Source organism: Pithys albifrons, chromosome 6 (genome assembly GCF_047495875.1).
Source record: "Pithys albifrons albifrons isolate INPA30051 chromosome 6, PitAlb_v1, whole genome shotgun sequence".
NCBI lineage: Eukaryota > Metazoa > Chordata > Aves > Passeriformes > Thamnophilidae > Pithys > Pithys albifrons.
Genome location: NC_092463.1, coordinates 43,136,684 through 43,153,251, shown reverse-complemented (window position 1 = coordinate 43,153,251; position 16,568 = coordinate 43,136,684).

The window sequence follows — 16,568 nt, the reverse complement described above, 5'->3', positions numbered from 1 at the left end:
AAGTTACTTCCCTATGCCTACCACATTTCCTGAATCTTCTGCTTCTTTTAGACTATTATAGAGTTTATCTACTTTTAGGTGGTTTTAGTCTCAGTGACTGCACAGGTGAAAACTGGACTTGCTAATATTGCAATAAAAAATCAGATATGGATGAAAGGATGCGTAGAGGACAAGAAGAAATTAAATACACTCAAAGTGCTGTCTAGTATTAGTTACAGTATGTATTTGATGCTTAGACTTCATCAGAGTTTTACCAGGTCTTTTATTGCTGAGTTACTTCTGGATAAATTACAAAACTGTATCTTGCATTTGCATGAGCAAAATGATAGTAATCAATATAAAAGTTCATACATGCCTAATGAATTGATGTTCTTTAGATTTCAAAACTGAGTGTTTCCATAGAGTTACTTTAAAAAAAACCCTATTTTGCAGGATCAAAAAATCAAATACTTACTAAAAATCAGGCCCCTTGAAAGAATTTCAGATGCACCCCAAAAATCTGAACAAGAGCTAACACCTACCTACTTTGCAAATGCAGGGCAATGTACATATCTTTCCAATGCAGAATGAAGGGATTAATGTTTGCTAAATGCTCAGAGGGCATATTTTGCTGTGCTCTTATCTACAAAGCTGTTTTTTTTTATCTGACAACAGAAAAAAGTTCGACATTGCACTGCAGTGCATATTAAGTGTACTCCCAAGGCACAAATATATCATTTCAACAGCATTCCATTTGCATTCAAAAAATTATGAGATTGAATTATGCAGTCAGATCTCAGAGTTCTTGCTAACTATTCTCCTGGAAATGCTTTGCCTTATTCAAAGTCTTGTCTTTTCCTGATTAAATAATACAGTCATTTGTAGCCATAGGATGCCTGTCTTCAGGGACACGGCAGAATAGCTATAATAGTTTCACCAGCTAGCAAATCTAAATAAGTCTGTGCCAGGAAAAAATACTTCACATTTGAGCTGTGATAGACAGAACAAATGTTCCCTAATTTTCTGTTGGAGGATTTGCAATTTTTCCACTTGAGATGATGCTGCTGAAATGAGGGTTTTCACTTTTTGAATATGACATAATTTATGAGGAGGACATAAAGTAAATATTTCAGCTTGAGTAGGTTTAAAATTAGCCCAAGCTCAAAATGTTTAAAAAGTAACTTCTGTCTTTTTGGAAATTATTTAAGCTATGTAGCCTTCAATGTGTCAATTATGAATGAATGACCACATTGGAAAAGGGCTGTAGGAAAGGGCTTTACTTGGGAAGAGCATGCTGTTTCCTCTGATCAGAAAGGATCTGATCTATGTTGTTTACAGGGTGACCACCAAAGGACAAATTTGTGAGCAACATGCAGCATTAACAGTCATTTCTTAGCAACCAAATGTGTACGTCCTCTGCAATGTCATTACAGGATCGGTGGGGTATTTTCACAGCAGAAATCTTTATCAGAAAGAACAGTGACAAGGAGTTCCATCTCATTTACAGTCCCTAAACTCAGCCCAGTGGCATCCAAGATTGTATGTGCTATGCAGAGGACATGGCTAAAATTGTCCCATTTTCCAGGGAAAAAACATACATTTTACGACAGCATATAAAAAAGTGAGCTGTAACAGGTTTTGGGGGTTTTTTTTTCCCCTTACAGATACCCACTGACATTGTGTTATCTCCATCAGATGATCTCCAGAATCCAGGCAGGTGTGTCCTTAGCAGAGGGGTAGGTAATATACCAGAAGTCATTCATTGATTTTATAAAGCATTTCCCTTCCCAGCTGTGACCAATCAGCATAGGACATTTAAAACAAAAGAGATTAGAATTAATTTTTCAAGATGGAGTCAGATGACAGAAAGCTTCTAACCTCTTCTGATTAAAATTTTGTGTATTCTACAACCCATTTAGAATATCATGCAACATTCTTGAAAGGGTTAGTGATTTTTTTTCTTTTACATTAAACAAAAATACCTATAACCTATGTTAAGTGAAATGCCGAGTAGTCAGATACCATGCAATGACTGTGTAAAACAGAGAAAGGGAGTATAAGCTTACTAGATTAGGTAGAGAAGTCTCTAAGGAAAATTTTTAATAAAACTACTGGATTAACTTGCTTCAGTTTATGGAGACTGTGAAGAGCCTCTTAATAAGGATGGCTCCCATAAGGGATACTACATCTAGTAACCAACATGTGTAATCATATACATTAACCTTTTGTAAAAACTTTTCTGGACCTATAAGCACCCCAGATGAGGGGTTTTTTCCCCCTTCTGGAGTATTTTAAATATTGAAAGACTAAAAGTCTGAAAATTGTGAATTATCTTCATTAATGCTAGGGAAGGAGAACTTCCTTTGATCTTGCTTATCCTACTAGAATAATGTTATATATTGGTGTAAACTAGATGTTACTGTTTCTCTAAATGTTAGCTAGTGACACATGTTTCTATGGAAGCCTGCAAAGTAACAGATATTGTGGCAAAGATTGCAAGTATAAATTGTAAGTATGTTCTGTGCAGAAATATATACTCTTCACCTCAGAACAAAGGACCATCCCAACAGAACAGAAACCAGAACTAAGAGTATATAGTGTATGTGAGTTGATTGTAATGTCTGTGAAAGATGTTTGTGAGCATTTTCTCCTTTAGCTGCATCATTCTCCCACTCCTGGAGAAAGCCCTATCCAAAGTTTCCCATATATCAAATATTTCAGTATCTCTCACTTAAATTTGGAGAATGCAATTCACCTTTCATCAGCACAGTGGCAGCAAGAAAACAACCCATCAAAAGCTATGTATTATTCACTTATTAGACTTCTGTGGAAATGTCTTAAAAATGCTAAACCAACCTGGAAGTTTGGGTATCTGCCCTAACATTTATCATCTTCTAACTCTGAGATAAGTTTCTATGTAGGTGAGTCCTATTTCTCCCTGACAGCATGTGCCAAATGATTCTTCTGATTCTTCCAATAAAGAATTTCAATTGCATTCCTACAGAACAGCTTCATAAGCAAAGGTACAGTAACTGACTATCTGACTGTATGTTTTCCTAGCATTCAGAATATTATATCTTCATTGAAGAGTTCATATCTGTCACTGCTTATTCTCATGCAGTCATAGGTAAGTCTCATAGAGGCTTTAGAAAGCTGCAACAGATTTGCAAGTACTGGTAGGATTCTGCTGTAACACCACTTCTGCAAGGACTCTGCTCCAAGTTAGTGCTTTCTTTCTCCAGTGTTGCCTAGCATCAGTGCAGGAATCCTTCTGCCTCACTGCTAGGTAGCAGGCAGACTTTTATAATTCTTTTTATTAATCTCTTGCATCTGAATCAAGTAATAGATGTGTTTTTTCTAGTCCATGAATCAGAATGCATTTAACTGGTTTATAAGACTCCAGAATATGTTTAAAAGCTACTTGGATATAATATTTATCTTTGAAGGCACTGGGCCAACCCTCTAAACTTCACTTGTGGCTATGTGTGTTTTTTGGGGATGGGAGTCCTTTTTTTCTTATCATAAATAGAAAGATTCTAAAGTTACACATAGTTAAATCCTCATTATATACGGTATTAATAAATATGCCACTAGGACAGTCTGTTCTATTAAGTAACTTTGCTAGTCTGAACGCATTATACTGGATTTATACTGTAGAGGAAAGTCTCTTGGAGAAAGCAATGAAACAATCTAATGCAGATAATCCAGATTTATTGTTGTCTTTGCTTTTGTGGAACAGAGAAAGGGACAAAAAATGTAGAGGAGAATTTGCATCAGAATGACTGCAGTGAGTTCTGTCATTAGTAATACAGATGATCCTTTCTGGATTCTTCCAATATCCCCAGGGTTCTTAAGCATCCTTTTTTCATTGTAGTTTCAAAATGATCCCTCCATGATAAAATGGCTCATTTTTAAATGTCAGTAAATACGCACTGACCTTCAGGAGCATGATTGTTTTGGTGCTGCAGACCATGCACTTTCCCTATCATCCCTTAAAGATCCCCACAATACCCCTGAACCCCTCCAGATATCTCCCAGGATGCAGAGAAAGGACTGGTGAAAGGTATTTGCAGGGTGGTCCTACAAAACGCAAGGTGGTTCCCACAAGTGGAGAAGTGATGTACATGTTGAAGTTCCTGGACATACTGAGACCTTAGTATTAAAAGGTGCATTATTGTCTCTTGGAACTCTTGGAAAAATGTATTATTAAAGTTTGTTTTTCATGTGCAACACCGAGACAAATTCCTTTGTGTATTTTTGCTGTCTGTGCAGCTCCTGTACACTGTCAGCTCCGTACCCATGCATTCCCAGATCTGATCTGTTCAGATTACATTACAGATGAATCATTCAGTAGGGACCTGTAGAAAACATTATTAGTTGCCCACTTAAGCATACTATCTATCACCAAATCACAAAGCAGGTCTCTACTGTTTCAGGCAGGACAAAATTTATTTTACAGTAGTTGTTACCTATAGTTAAATCTTTTTTATAGATTTACAGATATCAGTGAATTCCACTAATGCCAGGACCTGTCAGACAGCTTAAATGCAGCAAAGAATTCATGGGTTTAAATTGTTGTATTCCAGCAACCCTTAGAACTCAAAGACAAATATTCACACTGAACTAAGAAAATATCTTTTGTCTTGCCACCACCTTTGCTCCACTTCTCCTTTATCTCTTCATTTCATATTTCCATCTTTGCACAAAACATTGAAACTGTAGTCACAGAAATTAGGATGTCTCTGAGGCACAACTCACAGTTCTGTAACAAAACAGTCTTTTCTCTGCAGTCAGCATGGCAGTGCTGAAGTTTTCTACAAGCATTCAAGTGCCTGTGCACACCTAGGCACTCCAAGACAGAGCACATCACCCATGAAACTTGAAACACTCAACAAATGAGTTCAAGGAAAGGAGGGGAATATTTAAATATATCAGAAGCTCAAGATATAGATTTGATAGGATGGTACAATTTGACACATTTATATTAGAATAATATTCTATTTTTCAGAATCAGATTTCAGTATAATGGGGAAATTTAAACAAAATGTACTTGCTTTGTCATTAACCAAAAGCCCTTTAGAACAATGAGAAAGAATCTTTCAAGAAAAGCTATCATTGCTCTTTTCATGTAACACGGAAACACCAGTATATTTGTGTGCCTGCTGTCTCTTTCAACACAAAAAAATAATACTAATTAAAGACATACATCTGTCATACTCCACTTACTGATGAACCTCCAAAGTGCTTAGTTTGCTCAATAGGAAAAAACAGGTGGGATCTCCTGTTAGTTTTGACCTCTAGGAAGTAGCTTTTACTCAAAAACATTACTGTCTACTGTTAAACCTAACCTAGTGTTCCATAGGCAGTAGTTAACAGTGTGCTGTAAACTTTGCTGAACCCTTTCTTGAATCTCTTCTTTTGATATTACCTGCTTACTGATGTATAAGCTGAGAACACTTTGAAATCTCCCAGAGGGACAGATAGTGTAGAAGATAATCAGATGACATGTATACAGCTATGGAGGCTGCATTAGCCACAAAATTAAAGTTGTGCATGAATGGCATAATCCATTTTATTAAAGTGATTTTCTCATTGAGACTTAAATGAATTTCATAAATTTCAAAAGGAAATTACAATATTTGAACTGAAATTTACAATTAATCAGAAACTAAGTACACAATCCTAGCCATTTACAACTCTAGGCCTCAGCATCTTCCCAGCGTACATGAACCATCCTGAAGTCACATGTTAGGAGAAAAGGGAGGATTAAGCAGCCCAAACTTTAATCTTTGGATATTTTCGTTCTCATTCTTATTATGAGCTGTCTAGGATACCAGCTCTGACTTTCCATTTGTAAAAACAGCTAGGAGCATGCAGCCCACAGTTCACTCTATCCAGTAAGTGCTATTATGATACAGTGGTAAGAAAAAAAACAAACGCAGAAACATGATGTACCAGAAAAGGACTCTCCATGCCAATCTTATGGAGAGGCCATATGGTTTCAATTTGCTATCAACTCTGATTCTGTTCCTAGTCTTCTCATTTATAATTGCCAACACTTTCAGACACTATGAGGAAGCTCAGCAACGAACTTAATGATCTTAACAAGAAGAGATCTTACAGAGAAACATTTAACCTCGTTTAATAGAAACAGAGATTTCAGTTTGGTTTGGAGAGAAGTGATTGTACTGCTCTACTTTGCACTGGTGCAGCCTCACCTTGAATATTGTGTATAGGGGGAGCCCCTTATACCAAGCTGGGCTGTGGACTGATGGTCAGAAGAGCTCAGGCACAGCAGACATCAGAAGGCTTGATCAGAAGGCTCACATCTTCAGAGTTTATTCAAGATAGATTAACAGACAGTTCTCATAGCTCATAGTAGAAGTAGTTAGTTCCTAGAAGTTCCTATTACATCATCTCACATCCTAGTCCATCTCCCTCTCACGTAGTAATATCCACACCTTTTATGCACTCTCACATCCAACATGCTATCACATAATTGGTTAACCAATTCACCTTGCATACAACACAGCCTCTCATTGGTCACAAGCCACCACACATACTCCAGGTAGCTCTGTTCTCTTTAAGGTAGAACTCCAACAGCTTTCCTTAAGGGATGCACTTACACTCACCCATACACCCCTACAGTTGTTTGCAGTTTTGAGCTCCACAGTATAAGGAAGATATTAAACTATTAGAAAGCCTCCAAAGGAGGGCAATGAAGATGGTGGAGGGCCTTGAGGGGAAGCTGTTTGCAAAGCAGCTGAGGTCACTTGGTCTGTTCTGCCTGGAGAAGAGGAGACTGAGGAGAAACCTCATTGCAGTCTACAACTTCCTCATGATAGGAAGAGGAGGGGCCCCCGAGGTAATGTCCTGAACCTCTGTCAGGGGAGGTTTGGGTTGGATATTAGGAAAAGATTCTTTACTCAGAGGGTTGTCAGGCACTGAAACAGGCTCCCTGGGGGACTGGTCACAGCACCAACCCTGGCAGAGTTCAAAAACTATTTGGATGATCATGATACAAGAATCATGATGTGACTCTTGGGCATGGTTTTGTGCAGGGCTAAGGGCTGAACTTGATGATCCTCATGGGTCCCTTCTAACTCAGCATATTCTGTGATTCTGTGATTTAAAATTTTCTCAAAGTAGAGCAAGATTTCATCAGTGTTGTCAGCCAGCCTCCTAGCTCCTTTATTAGATGCACAGATCCCTAAGAGGTAATCATTTTTCTCATCTCCAGATCAGACACAGAGTAAACCCAGTAGCTATTCTTTAAAAAAAACACCTCACTCTTTGTTCTTCCCATACTTCCCAGTGCTGCAGCTGCTTCTACTTTTCTAACTTCTCATACTTTAAAATTTCCAAGACATTTCTCAGATAACTTTACAATTGCTATTTCCTTTCCATCACTCTTAGACATTTTAGTGGTTTAAAAATCCGTCTTTCCCATCTTTAAGGCTTTAGCAAGTTTTCTATGACCGCAACTCAAGAATTTTTTTCGGATTGAGCAATAAAAATATGCTTTATTGAATCAAGCTGCAGAGTCCCTTATAAATTATCATTTTATAAAGAACCTGATCCTGATATCCTCTTTCTTATAGCAACAGAATTCTGGAGTACTTAGACTAGACATAATGGTTCCTTGGGGAAAGCACTATGGTCTTTGAGAAAAGATAGAAGTAGATACTCTAACTTAACGCTAACATCTCTCCTTACAGTTTCTGAACAATTTTCCCTTTTTTGTTTCTATACATCCTTAGCAATCTCACATATTGCTGAAACTCTGTGGCACCAAAGAACTTTGAAAATATCCTCTTATGTACTCTTCGCTTTCATCCATTTGCTACTAGTGTCAGGCAATGAAAATCCTCTTAATGATTTTGGCAACTCCTAATATAAACTATTGCTTTGCAAATTAATATTGTAACTGCAGTGGATGAAAAGGTTCCCTGTCAACTACCATATTCAAAGAAATATTCTGAGTTGAAAGGGACCCACGAGGATCATCGAGTTCAACTCATAAGTGAATGGCTCTTACAGGGATCAAACCCACAACCTTGGCATTATTAGCACTGTGTTCTAACCAACTGAGCTAATCAATCTTGATTAGCAAAGAGCAATCCATTACTCGGGTTCTAACTGACCACAGTATTTTCAACACGGTTTTCTGACAGTAAAGGAAACGCAATCTAGCATATCTCCACTCAGTTTGCATAAATACCAAGCCTTACAGCCTATGTAAAGAAATACAGAGTGACAGCAAATGCATGGATAAGTCATAGGACTGGAATTCTGAAGATCTGGATTCTTACCCTGGCTCTCTCTCAAGACTTCATGTGTCATACTGGATAAATCATTTTTACTTCTGTATCGCTCATTGCTACAGCCAAGTTAAATTTGTCAAGAACATTACAGTATGTAGGCTAAATACAAGAGTGCCTATAAATGTAGGATGGAAGGGGTTTTTTTCATTTATAAAGTATTGATTTTCTTTTTATGTTACAGGAACATTTTATATATGTATATATTTATATAACATGAAATAGAAGCTTTCCAATGTCTGGAATTTTAGGGGGGAGTTGGTGATGTTCAACTAAAAATTGCATATACTGTTTCTCTTTGTTAATAAAATCAGATTCACAGAGATACAGAATTCTATTTTGCAGACAATGCTTTGGATTTAGGGTTGATTCAGGGCAAAACTCAGGGGTATTTAAATTCTCTGGCAAAGAGTCTAGACACATGACCCCCACAGTCTTCACAGCACTGGGGCCTGCAGCTCATGGAAGTACAATGTTGATTTGGCTGTTCAGCAGATGGAAGCCCTAGGAGCCCAGACTGATTAAGTAGCTGAGGGTGCTTGAATGTCAGGCTGTTCATACTCAGAACTCTGACCAGCCCACCAGACTAGATGCTGAGGTGCTCAAGTCCCTGGGCCACAGACTGAAGATCTGGCATTATCCTAGTCACATCACAACTCTGCAAAAACCAAATCATCTCTCTTGAATGTTTCAGTCTCAGAAAACTCAGATTTTTCACGGCTACCTCAAATGTTGTACATATCAGTCATGTTCTTGCTTGTTTTCATGTGCATAGATATATAGAAGTTACATTGATAAATAAGAGGGAAATGAAAGGATACTGCAGAAAAGTACTTCACATATCCTGATTTATATGTTGCAGCAACCTCCTATTAGTCATGAGGGTGTTACTCAGCAAGGACATAAAAGTGAACACAAGATGGTTGTGATAGTGGTTGATTTAGTAGAAAAAGAAATTTTTCTCTGCTTAAGGTGGCTAAGGCATTAGAAAGACATCTGATAATTCTGCTCTATCATTTGGGGATAGTTTTGGTCTGCAAACTTTTGTTTCTCCTGCTGACAAGACTGTTGCTCATCCTGGCTGCCCAGCAGATGGGCTGTGGGAGCCCAGTTTGTCTGCTGCAGGAGTTGCAGGACAGCCAGAACCATAACCTCACCAGTGTAATAAACTAGCACTATGTGCTGGTTTAAAGATAAACCGACAGGAGAAATGGACCCACCACAAGAGAGATTATAAATCAGAGTTACAATTTAATGAAAGATATTACCATAAATACACTGACACAAAGAGAAATTGCTTTCAACTCACAAAACCCAGCAGTATAACCCAGTGTCCTGGGGCACAAACCCAAAGGGGTTAACCCTTGTGCTGAGACCCGTGTGGTTCCCCCCAAGTCCAAAGCAAAAAGAAGTGAGAAACCTGTTGGTGCAGGTGATGGCTGTAGTCTGGTCGAGAGTGGCAGTTGTAGTCTAGTCAAGACCAGTGGTCTCCTCCTGTCAAGGTCCTGCTGCTCCTCTGGATCTGATAAGAGGTTCCCAAAGTCTTGCCCACCACTTATGTACCCTCAAGGAGCACCCAGTCCCTCCCCCTGGTCGGGGATTTACACAAGTGGTGATTAACTCTGGGAGTCATGGGGTATCCCTGAACTGTTGATGGCCCATTTGCAGCCACGCCCCCCTCAGGCTGGGTGTGAAGGTGCTAATGACTCCCTGGACAGCTGCTGCTAATGGTCCATTGTCCTTGGGGAATGAATAGAGGGGGTAGAATACACAGCTTTGATCACCCCCACACAGTGATAACTGGTCCCACCTGCTGAACTAGGACACACAACCACTGAAGAATGGGAATTATGACAGTATGAAAAACATGGGGACTGAGCTTCCTGTGAATGAATTTTATGCTAGATATGTAGTAGGATTTTCTTAAAAAAAAAAAAAAAAACAACAACATAATCAGGCTTTACCAAAAGGTGAAGATTTCTATACCAGTTCCAAATTTATGACTGCTGTCTTCTTCTTGGTGTGTTGGGGCTATTGAAATATCCACTAACAGACTGAATGGATTCATCTTAAAAAAATAACTCTAATTTTTAAATATTGGTGACATTCATTAGATTTCACAGAAATAACATATACATTTTAATTCAACTGTGCAATGATTGAACATCACCTAGGTAACCGTATTGGAGATTGCACCAAAGTCTGGTTTTCATAACTGAAGTTTCTAAGCCCTAACATTTTGTTAGAGCATAGAGATGTCTTTTTACAGAAATTCAGAAAATCTGATTTAGATGGAGGTAGAGGGGCACTCTGAAAACTATTTGTAAGGTTTTTCTTCATGTATTTTGCCAGATCACTTGTTGAAATAACTCTATAAGAAATTTGACCTCTAGCCTTGGTTTACTTACAGTGTAACTTCCTATACTGAAGAACTAATTTAAAGCATTTGTGCCCTGTTTCTCCCTACAAAAAGAAATTATAAAAACAGTCACCATAATGGAATGTTATGTGACTGCTTGAAATCAGGACATCTGCAACTGTAATTTCTAGAAACAGAAATTGCAACTGAAAAAAATATTTTCAGGGGCAAATTAAAATATACTGATTCTGTTACTGTTAAAAAGTAAAATAAAAAAGCCAGATATGCTAGAACAACAGGTAGTAGGACTATGAGAAAATAATTGCAAGAAGCATGTTTTTTCTTGCAAGGTAACCCCTTTATTTTATACAGTTGCAACAAGTTCAGGAGCATCATGTCAGTAACACCAAGGTCACAGGTTTGATAGGCCATTCACTTAGGAGTTGGACTTGATAATCCTTGTGGATCCCTTTCAACTCAGAATAGTCTGTGAAATGTTACTACTTCTAAGCTTGATGGCATGTACAGGACTACACAGGCCAGTGGGTGAGCTGGCACAGGAGGAGCAGAGAGATAGGACTGGGCCAGCTTCACAGGGGAAAGAAACTGCTGAGGGTTTGGAGTCTGTTTTAGATGTGTACACTCCAAGCCACACTAAATCTCTGTGCACATTAGTCAGCAAATGGTTTCTTGCTTTTTTATTATATTAAAAGGAAGACTAGCTCATGCTTGAATTAGGGGATTATTTCCCCTACAATCTTTTTCATGTTTTATGGGTTTGTCATCAAGATTTCATGGCTGCTATGATGAATTGCCATTAAGACATTACCCTGAAAAGGACAAAGAAGGGCTTTCATACCTAAGTAATTTTGGAAATAAAAGGAGCATTTGACTAAAATGAAACCACTGCTAGAGGAATATTTCTTACTGGGTCCAGAGATGTATTTTTGTTAAACATTTTAAAGCTTGACTTCCCCTTTGACACAGAAATGAAGATATTACTCTGCATGTAATGCTCGTGACATTGCAGCCTTCAGTCACAGAGATCTGTGTATTCCTATACATGTTGCAGGCCTGAGGCAACATTTAAAAATAAGCACAAGTGTGTAAGGATGGATTTCTTCCAGTCTAGCTTCAGCTTGAACATTTTATTCCCTTTTGTGGTTTTGGTGTGCTCACCAGTATTTGTCACAGTGCACTTTCCTCAGCAATGAAATGAAAATTACATGACTGATGGGTAACTAGACCAGTATTACTTAATTTCTGAAAAGACAATGCTGTTCACATTAGCATTACTTTTTGTTGTTTATATCAACATTGCAGCTTCATAGTAGATCATGAAGGACTAGCAGTTTTTTATAAAAATTTGTAAGTATGGTGTGAAAAATTATTTTAGTTCTGTGAAGGATGAATGAACTAGTGTTTAACAGTCAGGACAGTCTAGTGCTGACCTAAACAAAGAGGCAATGGCAGCATCCTGTGAGAGATCAGTTGTCTTTTTAACTCTCCAGCTGTTGCTTTCAAAATTATTTTTAGAAATTTTTGTTTATTGCTTCCTTGTTTCATGCCTTTTATTGGAGGAGACAAAGAAATATTCTAAGAAGTACAGAATTATAGAATAGGGTAGAATGGGATTATACTGGCATGGAAATACAGGCTATTTAATTTTCTGTATATAGTGGGTCACTCAGGTTGTCATTAGCAGTAAATGGACAACATTGCCACTCTAGCTCCAGAAGCAGACATGGAGCAATTCCAGCTGCCCCATACTGAGATAGTATTTTGTTTTCTAAGAATAGTCAGTTTGTTAAACTGAATTATATTTGTGATTGCCACAAAATCTTATGCAGAAAAATTCTTATCTTGACAAAAATTTGGAAAGTTGTTGTTCTGTATAATATTGACATCAAACATCATAATCACTGGCCATTGCTTTTAATCTGATGTATGTTATTCTTGCAATCATGGACCACAGCCAAGATGAAAAATGTTTAGGTGGCAATAATGTGCCTTTATTTCTCAGTAGAAAATAAAGAAGTTTGTGAGTGGCTCTTAATATACAAATAGCAAGCATATAGATAAAATCACAGTCAAGATAATTAGGAATGCTGTGGAACATACAGGAATTTATTATTGGGCTGCTGCTTTTAGGCATTTGTATGCAAGTGTGCATCTAGGATTCTCAGAACTGTTGAGAAAGGGAGTGCACTGATAATATTATTATTACCATATTACTCCTGCTATAATAACAGGAGGTATAAATCTGAGTCAGGTTCCATGTGCTTGTTGCTATTCAGACTTAGTCAGGTTTAGAGTTCAAGAAGAGGTATATTTGCTTGTCAGATTCAGAATTAGATACATCTAGTGAATTAATGTGTTCATATTGTCTATTAATTCAGAGCTTCACATTAATTATTTGCTAGTTGAAAAGCATACTGTTGATGGCTCAAATGTGGTCACTAGCTTTTTCATGTAGAAGGATAATAAGTAAAGCTTTAAAAAAAGAACACAAAGAATGAAATTAATTTTACATTTTCCAGGGATCCAAATTAAAACCATAAAAAGGAAAATGTTTCTCTTACAAGAAGAGAAAACCAATTGTGCTTACAATATTTTGCTATAATGTCCTACAACTTGACACATTTAGTTCAATATTCTTTAACTAGGGAAAAAGAGAGAATTCATTGACAATATTGTTCATGAAAACTGGCTTTGTGTTACTTTCAAATAATCACTACTGAGAGGAGAGGGGAGAAAAAAGTGAAGACAGTCCAGACTTTTTACATTTTTTTTTGTTAATGTAGTTCTTCTAAAACATAAAGAGAAAAGAATATAAAGAAAACAATTTTGTTTTCAAGTGAAATATCCAGTAAGAAAAGCCTAAGGTTCTGCGTGTTCTGTCACATTGGCTGTTATACAGACAGGCTTATAGAATTTAAGTCTATGTCAAGGTGAAGAAATTACCTTGACTACCAGTGTTGGGAGATAACCATCACCAGGGTTACAGAAGCAAAAGAGAAAGAGAGCAACTGCAAGGACAATAAGCTATGCACATATAGAGAAATTTCATCTTTCTATGCATAGAAAATGAGTGTACACTTTAGCTCTCAACACATTTTTCTTGTCCAGCAGAGCAATCCTGCATTCCTAGTTGTGTGCAGTATGTCTTAGAGAAAGTGCTGTGATAACACAGTATAGGAACAGCCCAATGTGTGGAAAGAGTCTCAGAGTCACACATATATGAGGTCGCTGCAAATGCTCACAGGTACAGCAGTTCTCCCAAATTTTTCATCATTATTTGTGGAAGCAGTACATCTGCAAAGACCAGTATCATTATCTGCTCTGTTACAGGACACCAATAGTTTCCACTTGGTCTCCACTGCACTGTTGTGGCAGAAATTTAATAGCAGTTACAGATTTTTCAAATTCCTTTGTGTGGTAGGTACACAGAGAATGAGATAAAAAAGGGAAAACAGGTAATAGCAGAACACTGCTCCTATCTGCATAGCATTCCCCTGTAGGGATTCTCACCACAACTGGTCCTTGACGATGTCCAGTGGAAAGCTAGAGACAATGATGCCTCCCAGCATTTTCTCAGTAGGTCTTAAAAGTAGGTCTTCAGAATACCATCACCTAGTCTATGCTAACAGCATTCTTTTGCCACCTGGTAGTACAGTAGAGAGAGCACTAGTAGGAATTTTAAACTAAAACCAAAATGTTAAAATAGGACATCTAAGAGGAATGGGTCAAGTTTTGCCTGCTTTTTGGTAACAAAACTCCTACTGATAATTTCAGCTAGATAAAGGTCAAATAACTCAAGGAAGAGCATAATAAAGATGCAGAGACATATTGACTTGGACATATAAGTGGAAAGCTAGTATACACATCTACTTTTCCAAGAAGAACGACAGGTTGTACAGGAGAAAAAAAAATTCTGTGATGTAGATTTACATTTCTGTCCTGCTAATAAATGGGCCAATGAAACAGCTGAGTGCTCCCCTATTGCAGGTGTGGGAGTTATTTACTTTCTAATCCTTTCCCTTTTGGCTCTGGCTGGACACGAATGAAAATCCCCAGCATTAGGTATTAGAAGAGATGGAGAAAGCACAGGAACCAATTTACAGGGTTTCACTTGACTAGTTTTCTTCATTTGACTCCTATTAGCTTTGATAATGTATCCTCACTATTAATCAGTGAGGGAGAGAGGAGGTGATGCCTGTTTTTTTCTTCTGCATAGGAGGATGTAGGTGCACCACAGCAATCTTTCTGGAAAAGGTTCAGTGCCTTAAAGCATCTCCTTCAGGACCTACAAGGCACAGAGGCACTCACCCTGAGCACTCGTACAGCTGTCAGCAGGTATAGAAGATTTTGAAGGAGTGTCTGAAATAAATTTTTTAGTTAATGGTACCTACAGCATAAACTCTGCTGTAATCCCATTAGAAACAGTAGGACCAAAGGACTGTAGAGGCAGCTGATATTGTTAGATGTGAACTTCTTCCAAGTAGTGAAATTCCCATCACAAAAACACATTTAACAACAATATAATAGTTGCTGTGATTGTAACAACAGCTACTTCTGCAGAACTCATGTTCTGTCTGTTTCAGATGGCTCCTGGGGAGAGGAAACAGGCTCTAGGCTGAACAGCCCCTGAGCTTTCACTTCTTCTGTCTTGCACTACAAAACCAAATTGTTTCTTCTGATGGCCCTATGCAGATATCACAGCTTCATTAATATGGAGGTTGTATAATGTTTCTGCATGTTATGCCTGTCACTAGTCAAGCCTGACAGATTCTCATTGCTGGATCATTACACAGAAGTGTAAAAAAATACAAAAGGTGTTGGTAAATTTCCAAGAATTTTGATGCAAATACATCATCAATAATGTATTTTAAAAGTTTAGTCAGTAAACTGCAGTAGAGTTGGTTTCCATAGCAATGATATCCACAGTAATGCTACTGAAATTTCAGATTTTTTTCAAGCAGAAATAGCTATGTCCATAGAGAGTCAGAGCAACAGTCCAGCAAGACCAGTATCTCCAGTGGTGTCCTAGCTGGATGCCTAGGACAGAACATAAGAGCAGGGCAAGTGCAAGGTAATGTATACCAAAGATAGGGAAGCGGTATCCTTGGCTTTGCAGCTTAGAAACTTGTAAAATTAGGGATAGCTTCCTTGTTTTGAATGGTCCTTGATGGATTTTTCTTCTATGAGTTTATTGCTTTCTATTTCATTTTCTTCACCAGTTGTTTCTCTGTCAGTCACAACACTGCATTTCAAAAATCCACCAATATACACATATCAGGAATGAGACAGGTTAGCCAAAACTCAAGGTGAGGTCTGCTTCAAGACTTGTAAGACCAAACTTAGCTTCTTCTTTTGCTAGCAGTTAAAACCTGGTAAAATAAACTTGCCAGAAATTCATCTTTCTGGTTACTAATTGAACTAGAAACAATCAGGCCTCAGCTAGAAGAGCTCAGATATGTCTCAAAACCTAAGCTAACTCTTGGGAACATTCTGTATTTGGTTTATTTCTGGAAGTTTTAAGCCCCTTGAGGTGAAACAAGCAAGGCTTCATGTTGAAATGAACACTGATGTTGCACAAATCTTCTGCCTTTGAACTGATATCTAACTGTTCCAAATAGGAGATTTCCACGTGCTCTGCTTCATTCCTGCTACCCTTTACACCTGAACCAAGCTGAAAGGAGCTTATAGCACAGAATCTGGGCTCTGCATCTAATTCAGAGCTTGCTTTCCATCAGTCACTAGACCTATTTCATTAAGACCACATATTATTTCCTGTTTATTGAAAGATTTTTTTTTCAATAAGTGCCTTTTGATGTGAGAAAATCCTGGAGAACCATATGAACCTATAAGTTGGGATAGAAGAATCCTTAATTAAATACTTTGTAATG